The 15273-nt window shown below is 46.7% G+C and overlaps 1 protein-coding gene across 1 annotated transcript in view; it reads left to right on the top strand.

Moving 5' to 3' along the window:
- The window catches only part of peak1 (pseudopodium-enriched atypical kinase 1), a 321752-nt gene that overhangs the window by 83715 nt on the left and 222764 nt on the right, over positions 1 to 15273 (top strand). Inside the window, 1 exon segment of the mRNA XM_034175994.1 lies at positions 13747 to 13811. The gene's annotated coding sequence lies outside the window, so the exon portion shown is untranslated.

Below are 15273 nucleotides of genomic sequence, written 5' to 3' on the forward strand. Positions count from 1 at the left end.
AACGCCTTAACCACAAGACCATCACCCACCTGTGGCCTTTCTGTGTGGAGTTTGCATGTTCTTCCCCGTGTTTGTGTAGGTTTCCTGTGGGTGCTCCAGTTTCCTCCCACATTTAAAGACATGCAGGTTAGGTGATTTGGAAACTTTATAATTGTCCATGTATCCCTTGTAAAAGAGGTCTCAATCTCAGTGGGACTAACCTGTGTTAAAGTGTTTTTGTTTTTTTTATTTGCTTTAATGTCGCTTATTGTGTCGAGCCAGACCGCCTTTAATATTTGTCCATTCTAAGTTTTTGATTTTTCTGCGAAAGATGGCATCTCATAAAATCTCACTCTATAGATATTTGAAGTCATTTGGCGGGGCCGTCTCATCCGTGACATTTTACACTAATTCATATAAAACATCAACCTTTGTCATAAGTTGATGGCATTTGTTTAAACTCAAATGATCATACTGACCCCATCCAGGGACAGTCATTCAACACAAATGCAGATTGGCACATTTTCGCTTTAAGGTTCATGTTTTGAAGAAAAAAACAGTTAAGCAGTTCCAAAGTTTCTGGGTGGAATAACGCAGTCACATGCTTCAACTGGCTGGCTCGCTGTTTCCTCTGTTTGACTCAGACACAGACAGCAGAGCAGGTTGAGGGGACTGGCCACACCTCCTACACTAATGGGGCTGACCACGCCTTCCTGCACAGGGCATGAAACTAGAGGGATACAGTCTGTGGACATGAGTTGCACTACTTGCTGAAATGTCGGTAACTTGTGGAAACAAATACGCATGTGTGTAATCATACTGTGCAGAGTCATACTATGTATTCTGCATACAGTCCTGTGCACTGAACCATCGCATTTATACCATACAGGTTTAATACAAATTGATATGTAGGGGCACCACGAATATGGTGAAGTTTGTGAACTCCATTGAGCTTTTACATCTTTGAAATTTTTAGGACATCAAAGAATAAAACAAAAACTCCAACTTTTTATATTAAACTGCAGTGCATTTGGAAAGTATTCACAGTGTTTCACTTCTTCCACATTTTGTTATGTTACACCCTTATTCCAAAGTGGATTAAATTCATTTTTTTCCCCAAAAACATCTACACACAATAGCCCATAATGACAGTGTGAAAAAGTTCTTTTTTAGATTTTTGCACATTTATGTGGGTGATTCTTAGACTACGGCACTTATTATGTCCTTTGATCATGTTGTATGAAAAACAGAAAAAAAGGGGAAATTTCACACTTTTAGAGTTATCTTTACAATGAAAGTGTGTTAAGAAATTTGTTCTAGTAGTCTATGATGCTTTTTCACCTTTTTTCAGCATCATTATATGCAAATATTGCCGTTTGTGCTTGTCCCACACCCAGACTTTTGATCTTCAATGATAAAAATGAATGGTAAAGAAACATTTTTTCTAATGTTTTAAAATATCTCTGAATAAAATATCAGTAAATAATAAAAACATAATTGGGGTATTCAATGTCATACAACTGTTGTGATTTTTTTTAAACAAAATGTAGTTGTCACACACTGTAATGTCCCTTTAAACAGTTTGTATGAAAGATTGTTTGGGTAGTTTTCTACGGAGATAAACAGTGACATCAGAGCACATGTATATAGCACCAATCACAACAACGTTGCCCCAAGGCGCTTTATACTGTAAGGCAATGGTGTGGTGGAAATTACATTTACAAGGCCAATAGTGCCCATAGTTAAAGAATCACCCATTTGTATGCAAAAGGCTGGGCACCCCTGATAATTTTCATGATTTTCCTTTATAAATCATTGGTTGTCTGGATCAGAAACTTCAGTTAAATGTATCATATAGCAGACGACCACACTGGTATTTGAGAAGTGAAATGAAGTTTTTAGTATTTACAGAAAGTGTTCAATAATTATTTAAACAAAATTAGGCAGGTTCATAAATTTGGGCACCCTTGTCATTTTATTGATTTGAATATATGTAGCACTAATTATTGGAAGACAAAATTGGTTTAATAAGCTCACTGATCCTTGACCTCCTTACACAGGTGAATCCAATCATGAGAAAGCGTATTTAAGGTGGCCATTTACAAATGTTTCCCCCCTTTGCATCTCTTCTAATGAGTGGCAACATGGGAGCTCTGAACGCATCTCAAATGACCTGAAAACAGAGATTGTTCAACATCATGGTTTAGGGGAAGGACACAAAAAGCTATCTCAGAGATTTCAGCTGTCAGGTTTCCACTGTGAGGAACATAGTGAGGAAATGGAAGACCACAGGCACAGTCTAGTTAAGGCCCGAAGATGGCAGGCCAAGAAAAATATCAGATAAGCTGAAGCGAAGGATGGTGAGAACAGTCATAGTCAACCCACAACCTGCACCAAAGACCTACAACATGATCTTGCTGCAGATAGTGTCTCTGTGCATCGTTCAACTACACACTGCACTTTGCACAAGGAGATGCTGTATGATGCTGTTAATGCAGAGGAAGCCTTTTCTGTGTACACGCCACAAACAGAGTCGCTTGAGGTATGCTAAAGCACATTTGGACAAGCCAGCTTCATTTTGGAATGCTGTGGACTGATGAAACTAAAATTGAGTTATTTGGACATAACAAGGGGCAGTATGCATGGCTGAAAAAGAACACAGGATTCCAAGAACATCAATTGCTACCTACGGTAAATTTGGAGGTTGTTCCATCGTGCTGTGGAGCTGTGTGCCCAGTGCAGGTACTGGGAATCTTGTTAAAGTTGAGGGTCACATTGATTCTAGTCAATATCAGCAGATTCTTGAGGAATCAGTGACAAAGTTGAAGTTGCGCCGAGGCTGGATCTTTCAACAAAACAACGGCCCTAAACACTGCTCAAAATCTACTAAGGCATTCATGCAGAGGAACAAGTACAATGTTGTGGAATGGCCATCTCAGTCCCCAGACCTGAAATATTATTGAAAATCTGTGGTGTGATTTTAAGCGGCGTGTCCATGCTTGGAAACCAACAACCTGAGATGTTTTGTAAAGAAGAATGGTCTAAAATACTTTCAGCCAGAATCCAGACTCTCATTGGAAGCTATAGGAAGCATTTAGAGGCTGTTATTTCTGCAAAAAGAGGATCTACTAATATTGATGTATTTTTTTTTTCTGTTGGGGTGCCCAAATTTATGCACCTGCCTAATTTTGTTTAAAGAATTATTGCATAGTTTCTGTAAATCCTATAAACTTCATTTTACTTCTCCAATATCACTGTTTGTCTGCTATATGATACATTTAACTGAAATTTCTGATCCAAACAACCAATGATTTATAAAGGAAAATCATGGAAATCATCAGGGATGCCCAAACTTTTACATACAAATGTATGTGCTCAATTGGATGGGAACAGCCCAATCTGGCAACACTGTGTAAACACACATTAACTCACCTTCCTGGTTCTCAGCGACGTTATTCCAAGCCCAACTGATATATGGCATGAATATTTTTTCAGTTATTTTCCTCTCTCTTTTAGAAACAAACCAGCCATTTTTTCCAGCACTTTCAAGAGTCTGCCATTATTCTGGAATATCATATTACATGCACTGCTGAGGCGCTATGCCCCACTTACAAGGATACGCACGACTCAGTTGTAAATTGTGTTGTCTTTAAATTGCTCAGAGCAGGTCGCACAGAAAAAATGAAGTGCTCCTGAAAAAGATGCTGGATCTGGTGGGTTTTCTCACAACGGTAACAAATGGTCTATTCTCATTTAGAGCCATTGAAAAAGATGAAGGTGCTCATGGGGCCAATGCTGTGTGGACACAGGGTCAATAGACTGTTACATTGACTAAACCTGTATGAGCCTTATCACTAAAATTGACATCAATTGAATCACGATCTGGGTACCAGGTCATTTAATTGCCCAACCCTACAGGAAACTGTGGGCAAGCCTTTTAAAAACGCCTTAAAGACTTAATTTCCAGTCTAGAAATGACAAAAAATCACTTTCACACAAAGCAATAAAAAAAGGACTAGTTTGAAACTAATTTCAATACTTTACCTAAATATGCTCCACAGTGCTTGAATAACAAACAAACGCAAGAAGAAATTGGACTGGAGCCACTGTCTGATTCTTGATGGTACAGTCCTGCAGTCTGCAGCTTTTGGAGGCAGTTCTCATATCCAAACACTATGTCAAGCATAGTCACAAAATACACAGGGAGTACTTCACAAATAAGGGCATTTGCACAACACTCAAACCTGCATGTTTTCACCCTGGCAAACTTTGTTGACCTCCAGCCCACGAGCAGCCAATATTAGTGTTGGATTATACATTAAGGCCAGAGCCATGTTTAGCAAGTGGACCCCACTTAAAAAAAAAAAGGATTTCAGTGTAAACAGAATCCCGAGCTGTAAACCCTTGAGAGTCCCTCACTTTGCCCTGCACTAACAGCTTCTTATATTCTTTGGTTTGTTGCCTGAGCAGACTGACAGTGAAACCAGAATGTCATGCCTGTGGGGTTGAATTTAGGGCAAGGGAGTGGTTCACATTCAGTTTCTGATGATTCAGAGCTCTTGTGGTGTATTGGCGCATGAGAATAATATTGAGAATGATCTTGGAATTGTTCATCAGTGTTAGAGAACGCTAGCTTTTGTTAATCCAACAGACAGTAGTATTTTTGTCAGGACTGGACTCTGCCTGACATTATTTCTCTGTGTAGTTTTATTCTCATGTGACAGAACTCATTTTTACTCCATTTTTCTATTTTGGTTGATCATGAAGGAGCAGGATCTAAAACCTGTATTGAGACAATTTTTTTTAAGGATGGGGCGGCTATGATTCAAGCCGACTCAGATTTCAATGAAACATGGCCCAGAGATGAAAACCTACCAAGAAACGAACTTTCCAAAAATTTTTTACCGAAAACCAAACGGTGATCTTGGCACCTGCAGGAGCGCGCTGATGAGCATTGGAACTAAACCTGTAGCCGACTTGGCATCACTGTCCTCCTTCAACATACTGCAGCAATGAAACTGAATCCGGGGCAGCAGGGTTTAATTGTGCACACGTCAGAGAAGAACGCTGTCACGCTCTATTAGGGATCACCACCAACCAGACGGATCAACATGCTCAGTTGCGACCTCCATGACATGAGGTGAAATGAGGGTGGTGCATGACATTCGTGGAAAATTTTTCGACAGTCAAAAACATGCTCCTTGAAAATCACAAATATCATGCACCAACACGCATTATTAAGAAACCTATTCAGATGCGTTAAGTCACATGAAGAATGTCAGGAATGTGCCAAGAATGACGCAGATATGATGTTCGTAACGCGTCCTGCCTATGTGTAAATTTTGCGCCATTAGCAATGGGGTCAACCCCACCTCCTCACAAAGATAAACATTTTTACCCACTCCTTGCTCAGAGTTGTTCTCACACTCTCTAAACATTGAGTTCAACATCCAAAATTTGTAAGAGCTCTTATGTTAAAGAGAGGTACGCAAGTGGACTTAACTAATCTGCTGTGATGTTTTAGGGGCAGCACTTCCTGGCTCACTCTGAAGCTAAGATTCCTGCTAGGAATTTTTAGGGTAAGTTGGGAGTCTCCTGAGAGGACTCTGCTGAGACTCTTGTGAATACGGGCCCAGGTTGCTGAAGAGGGAGCAGTGATATTTCCAGCGACTACTTCTTTTCAAGTCAGCCTCAACCTCACCTGAAATTCAGCCCGTCTACCCCTCTTCTGACCAAACAAACACGAGTGGCAGAGGTTGCTGCTCAACTATAAGTACAATAAAAGAAGAAGAAGAAGAAGAAGAAATGTGCTTCACTGAATTGCTGAAAAGGCGCACCATGGTCCACCATAGAAGGTTTGATGTGTAAAGAGACTAATAATCATCCAGCCAAGGCTGCAGTAAACCTGCAGGAATGCCAATGCCCTTTGGCACGATTGGAATTCTTTGAAACTTGGCAGATTAGGGACTGGTTTTGATATTAATTGATGGGGCCTGGAGGCATCACACTGTTAGCTTTTTGTGATATGTGAAACAATATTCATCGTCAGTATCTGTTGTTATCTATTATGTAGAAAATACAGTTGTATGTAAACGTTTGGGCCACCCTGATGATTTCCATGATTTTCCTTTATAAATCATTTGTTGTTTGGATCAGAATTTCAGTTAAATATATCATATATCTGACAAACCGTGATATTTCAGAAGTGAAATGAAAGTTCATAAGCTTTACAGAAAGTAGGCAGGTGCATAAATTGGGCACCCCAACAGAAAAAAATACATCAATATTTAATAGATCCTCTTTTTGCAGAAATAACAGCCTCTAAATGCTCCCTATAGCTTCCAGTGAGAGTCTGGATTCTGGTTGAATTTATTTTGGACCATTCTTCTTTACAAAACATCTCAGGTTTGTTGGTTTCTGAGCATGGACAGCCCGCTAAAAATCACACCACAGATTTTCAGTAATATTCAGGTCTGGGGACTGAGATGGCCATTCCAGAACATTGTACTTGTTCCTCTGCATGAATGCCTTAGTAGATTTTGAGCAGTGTTTAGGGTTGTTGTTTGTTGAAAGATCTAGCCCCGGCGCAACTTCACTTGTCACTGATTCATGAACATTGTTCTCAAGAATCTGCTGATATTTGTTGTGAAAGTGTTGGAACACGGACCCACAACAGGGGGCGCAATGACGGACAATGGAGAAAGTAAATAACAAGTTTTACTGTCGTGAAAATGCACAACCAATACAACAATTGACAATTTGGGTTTACACCGAATTCCACTGGTGTCGTGTGGGCAGGCTCGAAGGTAGGAGACGTCCGTCCAAGTCGAGCCGGGAACCACCCAGATCTCCCCTGCCACCGAACCCTGGAAATACTGGAACCGCCAAGTCCCGAATTCCCAGGTGGCCACTGCCTCCGCTCGTCGGATCCGGTACTGCTGGCAAGAGAACAAACACACAGGTGTGGATGCGGCTGCACCCAGTACACAGAGAGGGAAGAAGCTGACTCCACCTCACGTCAATACTGCAGAAAGGTGAGTACTTCTCCAAGCAATTTAGCTCACAATAATCAGCTGTCCTGCAAAGGTTTAACAAATCTTTTAGCCAGTTAATCAGAATATTAATGCAGAGAACGTTACCTCTAACGTAAGGCGATATCTCGGCACTGAGGTGGAGACGCCGTCCTCCTGATATACCTCTGTGCTGAGTGGAACAGCTGAGTCTGGTGATGGGTGACAGCTGTCACCCAGGCTACTCCCATAAGGCGGCAGCGCCCTCTGGTGCCTGGAGCCCGCACTCCAGGCAGGGCGCCCTCTGGTGGTGGTGGGCCAGCAGTACCTCCTCTTCAGCGGCCCACACAACAGGACCCCCCCCTCAACGGGCGCCTCCTGGCGCACGACCGGGCTTGTCCGGATGGCGACCGGTTTAGAAGTCGGCCAGGAGGGCCGGGTCCAGGATGAAGCCCTGCTTCACCCAGGAGCGCTCCTCGGGTCCGTACCCCTCCCAGTCCACCAGATACTGAAAACCCCGGCCCATCCGACGGACATCAAGGAGCCGGCGGACAGTCCAAGCCGGTGCTCCGTCGATGATCCGGGCAGGAGGCGGCGCCGGACCCGGGGTGCAGAGGGGTGAGGTGTGAAGAGGCTTGATCCGGGAAACATGAAAAACTGGATCGATCCGCAGTGAGGCCGGAAGCTGGAGCCTCACTGCGGCGGGGTTGATGACCTTGAGGATCTTATAAGGTCCGATGTACCGTTCTTGTAGTTTTGGTGAGTCAACCTGTAGAGGAATGTCCTTGGTGGACAACCAGACCTCCTGTCCAGGACGATACTTGGGGGCCGGGGCTCGCCGCTGGTCTGCATGTTTCTTCGCCCTCGTCCGGGCCTGCAACAAGGCAGAGCGGGCGGCCCGCCATACCCGACGGCACTTCCGTAGGTGGGCCTGGACCGAGGGCACACCGACCTCTCCCTCAACCACCGGAAACAAGGGGGGCTGATACCCCAAGCACACCTCAAATGGGGAGAGGCCGGTGGCTGATGACACTTGGCTGTTGTGGGCGTACTCGATCCAGGCCAGGTGGGTACTCCAGGCCGTCGGGTGCGCGGCTGTCACACAGCGAAGTGTCTGCTCCAGTTCCTGATTCGCCCGCTCTGCCTGCCCGTTGGTCTGGGGGTGGTACCCAGACGAGAGGATGACCGTGGCCCCCAGTTCCCGGCAGAAGCTCCTCCAGACATGTGAGGTGAACTGGGGACCGCGATCGGAGACGATGTCTGATGGTATGCCATGCAGACGGACGACGTGGTGGACCAGGAGGTCCGCTGTCTCCTGGGCCGTTGGGAGCTTCGGGAGGGCCACGAAGTGGGCCGCCTTGGAGAAACGGTCCACTATCGTGAAGACGACGGTGTTTCCCTGGGACGGCGGGAGACCCGTGACGAAGTCCAGACCGATGTGGGACCAGGGGCGATGAGGCACGGGCAGTGGCTGTAGCTGCCCTGAGGTCTTTCTGTGGTCGGCCTTGCCCCTGGCGCAGGTGGTACAGGCCTGGACGTAGTCCCGGACGTCGGCCTCCAGGGATGCCCACCAGAAGCGTTGCCGGACGACTGTCACGGTCCTTCGCACCCCTGGGTGACAGGAGAGCTTAGAACCGTGACAGAAGTCCAGGACTGCAGCCCTAGCCTCTGGTGGGACGTATAGTCTGTCCTTTGGTCCGTTTCGGGGGTCCGGGACACGGGTCAGGGCCTCCCGGACGGTCTTCTCCACGTCCCAGGTGAGGGCGGCCACGATAGCGGACTCCGGGATGATGGGATCCGGGGGATCCGACGGTTCCGTTTTGACTTCGTCTTCGTGCACCCGGGACAATGCATCCGACCTCTGATTCTTGGTCCCGGGACGGTAGGTAATCCGGAAGTCAAAACGGCCAAAGAACAGTGACCAGCGGGCTTGCCTGGGGTTCAGCCGCTTGGCGGTCCTGATGTACTCCAGGTTCCGATGGTCAGTGAAAACCGTGAATGGCACGGCTGTTCCCTCCAACAGATGTCTCCACTCTTCGAGGGCCTCTTTCACAGCAAGGAGTTCCCGATTGCCGACGTCATAGTTCCGTTCAGCGGGGGTCAACCTGCGAGAAAAATAGGCACACGGGTGAAGGACCTTATTGGTCTTCCCGCTCTGGGAGAGCACCGCTCCTATCCCTGAGTCCGAGGCATCCACTTCAACCACTAACTGGCGGCTAGGATCGGGCTGCACCAGAACTGGTGCAGACGAGAAGCGCCGTTTCAACTCCTTGAACGCGGCTTCGCACCGATCCGACCAGGTGAAGGGAACTTTTGGTGAGGTCAGGGCTGTCAGGGGGCTAACTACCTGACTATAGCACTTAATGAACCTCCTATAGAAATTAGCAAAACCGAGGAACTGTTGCAGCTTCCTACGGCTTGTGGGTTGGGGCCAATCTCTCACCGCCGCAACCTTGGCCGGATCAGGGGCGACGGAGTTAGAGGAGATGATAAACCCCAAGAAGGACAAAGAAGTGCGGTGGAATTCACACTTCTCGCCCTTCACAAACAGGCGGTTCTCCAACAACCGCTGCAGAACCTGACGGACATGCCGGACATGAGTCTCAGGATCCAGGCAAAAGATGAGTATATCGTCCAGATACACGAAGACGAACCGGTGCAGGAAGTCCCGCAGGACATCGTTTACCAACGCTTGGAAGGTCGCGGGAGCATTAGTGAGACCGAACGGCATGACCAGGTACTCAAAATGGCCCAACGGGGTGTTAAATGCCGTCTTCCATTCGTCTCCCTTCCGGATCCGAACCAAATGATACGCATTCCTAAGATCAAGTTTGGTGAAGATATTGGCTCCATGCAAGGGGGTGAACACCGAATCCAACAGGGGCAACGGGTATCGATTGCGAACCGTGATTTCGTTCAACCCCCTATAATCAATGCATGGACGAAGCCCGCCATCCTTTTTACCCACAAAAAAGAAACCAGCACCCATCGGAGAGGTGGAATTACGGATCAACCCGGCAGCTAATGAGTCCCGGATGTAGGTCTCCATTGATTCACGCTCCGGCCGTGAGAGGTTGTACAGCCTACTGGACGGAAACTCACTGCCTGGAACCAAATCAATGGCACAATCATACGGGCGGTGGGGAGGAAGCGTGAGAGCCAGATCCTTGCTGAACACGTCAGCGAGGTCATGGTACTCCGCCGGCACGCCTTCAGATTGGGCGGGACTCGGACCTCCTCCTTAGCTTGGGAGCCGGGAGGAACCGAGGAACCTAGACACTCCCGATGGCAGGTTTCGCTCCACTGAACCACTACCCCGGACGGCCATTCGATCCGGGATTGTGCTTTAGCATCCATGGAAACCCCAAAACCACACGGGAGGTGGCCTGAGTCACAAAGAACTCGATCACCTCCCGGTGGTTACCTGACACCACCAGAGTTACTGGAGGTGTCTTATGTGTGATTGGTGGAGTAGGGAGCCATCTAGCTCCCGAACCTGCACAGGCGAGGTAAGAGCCACCAGAGGGAGCCCTATCTCCCTGGCCCATCTACTGTCAAGCAGATTCCCCTCAGAGCCCGTGTCCACCAGTGCTGGGGCCTTCAGGGTTGAATCCTCAAACAGGATCGTGACTGGGAGTCGTGTAGCAATGTGGGTGTGTCCCACGTGAATATTTTGGCCCACCCCTGGCCCAGTCTCTAGGGGCGGGCGTTGGAGTTTAACCGCTCGGGGCAGTCGTTTGCGAGATGCTCACTCGAGCCACAAACATAACAAGCTCCGTGGGCCCGCCTCCTTTGTGCTCCAGGTGCCCTAAATGTTGCCCTGCTCGTGTCCATAGCTTCGTCAGCAGGGGGAGCCATAGGCGCACGGAGCGCAGGAACAGAGGAGCGTGGGGAGGGCGGAGCTCGATCGGACCCGGAAGGGAGAGGGACGACGCGTGCCTGGCCACGCCCTTCGCCTCGTTCCCGAAGGCGTTCTTCTAACCGGTTATCGAGTCGTATAACTAGATCGATGAGCCCATCTAAATCCCGCGGTTCATCCTTAGCCACCAGGTGCTCTTTTAGGACCAGTGACAGTCCGTTTACAAAGGCAGCGCGGAGGGCAGTGCTATTCCAGCCGGATCTCGCCGCCGCGATGCGGAAGGCGACTGCATAGGCAGCTGCGCTCCGACGCCCCTGTCTTATTGACAGCAGTGCGGTTGAAGCGGACTCTCCTCTATTGGGATGATCGAACACCGTTCTGAGCTCCCGTACAAACCCATCATATGTATGAAGGAGCCGTGAGTTCTGCTCCCAGAGCGCTGTAGCCCAAGCGCGTGCCTCCCCGCGCAGCAGATTTATCACATAAGCTACTTTGCTAGCATCAGTCGCGTACATCACGGGACGCTGTGCGAAGACGAGCGAACATTGCATCAGAAAGTCCGCGCACGTCTCCACACAGCCTCCGTACGTCTCTGGAGGGCTTATGTATGCTTCTGGGGACGGAGGAAGGGACCGTTGAACGACCAGTGGAACGTCACTGTCGCGCGCAGGGTCCTCGGGAGGGAGAGCCGCAGCGACGCCCGAAGGGCGCGCCTCCACTTGTGCGGCGAGAGCCTCCACCCTGCGGTTCAGGAGAACGTGCTGCTCGGTCATTAAATCGATCCGAGAGGTGAAAGCGGTGAGAATCCGCTGCAACTCACCGATTACCCCTCCCGAAGCCTCCGCCGCGCCTTGGTCTTCCATTGGCCGTTCAACAGCCGGTTGACGCCCCTCGGGGTCCATGACGCTGGCCGAGATATCCTGTTGTGAAAGTGTTGGAACACGGACCCACAACAGGGGGCGCAATGAACGGACAATGGAGAAAGTAAATAACAAGTTTTACTGTTGTGAAAATGCACAACCAATACAACAATTGACAATTTGGGTTTACACCGAATTCCACTGGTGTCGTGTGGGCAGGCTCGAAGGTAGGAGACGTCCGTCCAAGTCGAGCCGGAACCACCCAGATCTCCCCTGCCACCGAACCCTGGAAATACTGGAACCGCCAAGTCCCGAATTCCCAGGTGGCCACTGCCTCCGCTCGTCGGATCCGGTACTGCTGGCAAGAGAACAAACACACAGGTGTGGATGCGGCTGCACCCAGTACACAGAGAGGGAAGAAGCTGACTCCACCTCACGTCAATACTGCAGAAAGGTGAGTACTTCTCCAAGTAATTTAGCTCACAATAATCAGCTGTCCTGCAAAGGTTTAACAAATCTTTTAGCCAGTTAATCAGAATATTAATGCAGAGAACGTTACCTCTAACGTAAGGCGATATCTTGGCACTGAGGTGGAGACGCCGTCCTCCTGATATACCTCTGTGCTGAGTGGAACAGCTGAGTCTGGTGATGGGTGACAGCTGTCACCCAGGCTACTCCCATAAGGCGGCAGCGCCCTCTGGTGCCTGGAGCCCGCACTCCAGGCAGGGCGCCCTCTGGTGGTGGTGGGCCAGCAGTACCTCCTCTTCAGCGGCCCACACAACAATATTGACTGAAATCCATGTTACTCTCAGCTTTAACAAGATTCCCAGTACCTGCACTGGCCACACAGCCCCACAGCATGATGGAACCACCTCCAAATTTTACTGTGTTTTTCCTGGAATGCTGTGTTCTTTTTCAGCCATGCATACCGCCCCGTGTTATGTCCAAAGAACTCAGTTTAAGTTTTATCAGTCCACAGCACCTTATTCCAAAATGAAGCTGGCTTGTCCAAATGTGCTTTAGCATAACTCTAACGACTCTGTTTGTGGCGTGTATGCAGAAAAGGCTGCTTCTGCATTACTCTCTCATCCAGCATCTCTTTGTGCAAAGTGTAGTTGAACAATGCACAGAGACACTATCTGCAGCAAGATCATGTTGTAGATCTTTGGAGCAGGTCTGTGGGTTGACTATGACTGTTCTCACCATCCTTCGTTTCAGCTTATCTGAGATTTTGGCCTGCCACTTCTGGCCTTAATTAGACTGTGCCTGTGGTCTTCCATTTCCTCATTGTTCCTCACAGTGGAAGCTGACAGCTGAAATCTCTGAGATAGCTTTTTGTATCCTTCCACTAAATCATGATGTTGAACAATCTTTGTTTTCAGGTAATTTGAGAGTTGCTTAGAGGCTCCCATGTTGCCACTCATTAGAAGAGATGCAAAATGGGGAAACATTTGTAAATGGCCACCTTAAATACGGTTTCTCATGATTGCATTCACCTGTGTAAGGAGGTCAAGGGTCATTGAGCTTACCAAACCACTTTTCCAATAGTTAGTGCTTTATGTATTCAAATCAATAAAATGACAAGAGTGCCCAAATTTATGCACCTGCCTAATTTTGTTTAAATAATTATTGCACACTTTCCGTAAATACTAGAAACTTCATTTCACTTCTCAAATATCGGTGTGTTCGTCTGCTATATGATCCAGACAACCAATGATTTATAAAGGAAAATCATGAAAATCAAACGTTTGCATACAAGTGTAAAACTGATTTTGTGAAATTGAAGAATATCCACACATATAAAAGATTCTTTGTTTTTTAGAAAGTCCTAAAATCCTAAAAGGTCCCTCAAATCCAGGAAACATTTATGTCCATCCTTTCTTTAATGTACATCCTCCAAGAGTGCCTTTGTTTGTTGACTTATGTATATGAATTTATGAGCACATCAAGACAAACTTAGTGGAGTTTGCCATGTGATAATTGAAGTTGCCATGATTCTGACAGCTGATCTTGTTTCTCTTACTTCACATTTCTATAGTACGATTGGCTGTTCCTGAAGGACCTCTAATACTGAACTCAACACAGAGGGATACATTTTTGGAGGTGAGTTGAATTTTATGCAAACTTTTGTTTTTACATTTATAGTAAATTGAATTTGTAAGCAACCGACAGCCAGAGTCTAGAGCCCTAAAAATTGATGAAAATTATCTTGATGGTCTGTTATCTTGTGGGAAAGGGGTTAGGTTCTTGGGTCCAGTCAGAAGAGACTGGACTCAAGATTTGGCATTTCACTTTTAGGTAAAATCTTAAAGGACATGACGCATGTTTTTTAACATCCCAGTTAGCAAGACACCATAAAAGTACCCATGATTGTAAGTCTCTCTGCACCCGTACTAATAATTAGTGGTCGCTGATGTATTTTATTCCTCTCACTCTGAGCATTAGCAGGTGCATTCTTGGAAATTCTCAGCATTTTACGGCATGTGACGTACATTTTATAATGAGCAGAAATATCCCAATGACTGACAGAGGGAAACAAACCTGCTCTGTCTGAAAATGAAGCTTCTGAGCTTCAGTTCTAAAGTGATGGCTCGGATTTACAGACAGGAGATGACACACTTCACCCCTAAACTCGTAACTTTTTCAGACTGTCGGATTTTGGAATCTAAAATGTGGTGACGCACTGTTTGTGTGGATGCTGTTTTACTGAAGCTGTGGACATGGACGTGGGGACATCTGCATGACACTGTTTTTAACAGACTGTCTGACACGGAGATGATTTGTTACATTGGAAAAAGTCAGAATACATTATTTCCAGGAGTTAATGGGCGTTAATTAATGTGCCACAATCCTGAGAGAACTAAAGGTGGAGCTGCGCGTGCGTGCTTCTTTGATGTGTGTGTGTGTGTGTGTATACTGCTTGTTACTCCTCTCACCTCCTGCCGCCATGGACATGAATGTCTCCACCATGTTTTTCCCCTGGCAGCAGATGTATTTTTTTTTTTAGATTTTATTGATAACAACACTTACAATTAATCTTGCACAAAGCTGAGCCTGAAGCAGAGATTGTTATTGACAGGCTGCATTTATGACTATTTGCTGCAGGTGCACATAAGCCTTCTCAGAGCTGCTGCTTTTATTGTGACTGCATCAAAATTAATAGTTTTTTCAGCGAGTCATCATAACAGGACATCACACTTACGTAAACTTTGGAATTAATCTGTGCCTCAGTTCTTGACTTTAGCAGCTACATTCCATTGAAGCGCACACTGGTATGCTTCTAATAGCTACGTCACCTGACAGAAACACATGAGTAATCATGAGTACTTTGTTTTCGGAAGTCTCCGTAGCTGTTTGTTGCCAATGCCGTATACTTTCAAACTGGTCACGGAAGTGTACAGAGTAATTCCGGTGGATCATTGAATGGTCACTAACAGCCTAAATCTTAATTGTTATGATTTTGGTGCAACATATCCTTTAATATACTGCTACAGGCTGACCCTTGGAGAAAACTTTCACTGATTGTGCAGCTGATTTGCATTTTATTGACTTCATTTTAGAAGTT

This window comes from Thalassophryne amazonica, chromosome 8 (assembly GCF_902500255.1).
Source record: "Thalassophryne amazonica chromosome 8, fThaAma1.1, whole genome shotgun sequence".
Classification (NCBI taxonomy): Eukaryota; Metazoa; Chordata; class Actinopteri; order Batrachoidiformes; family Batrachoididae; genus Thalassophryne; species Thalassophryne amazonica.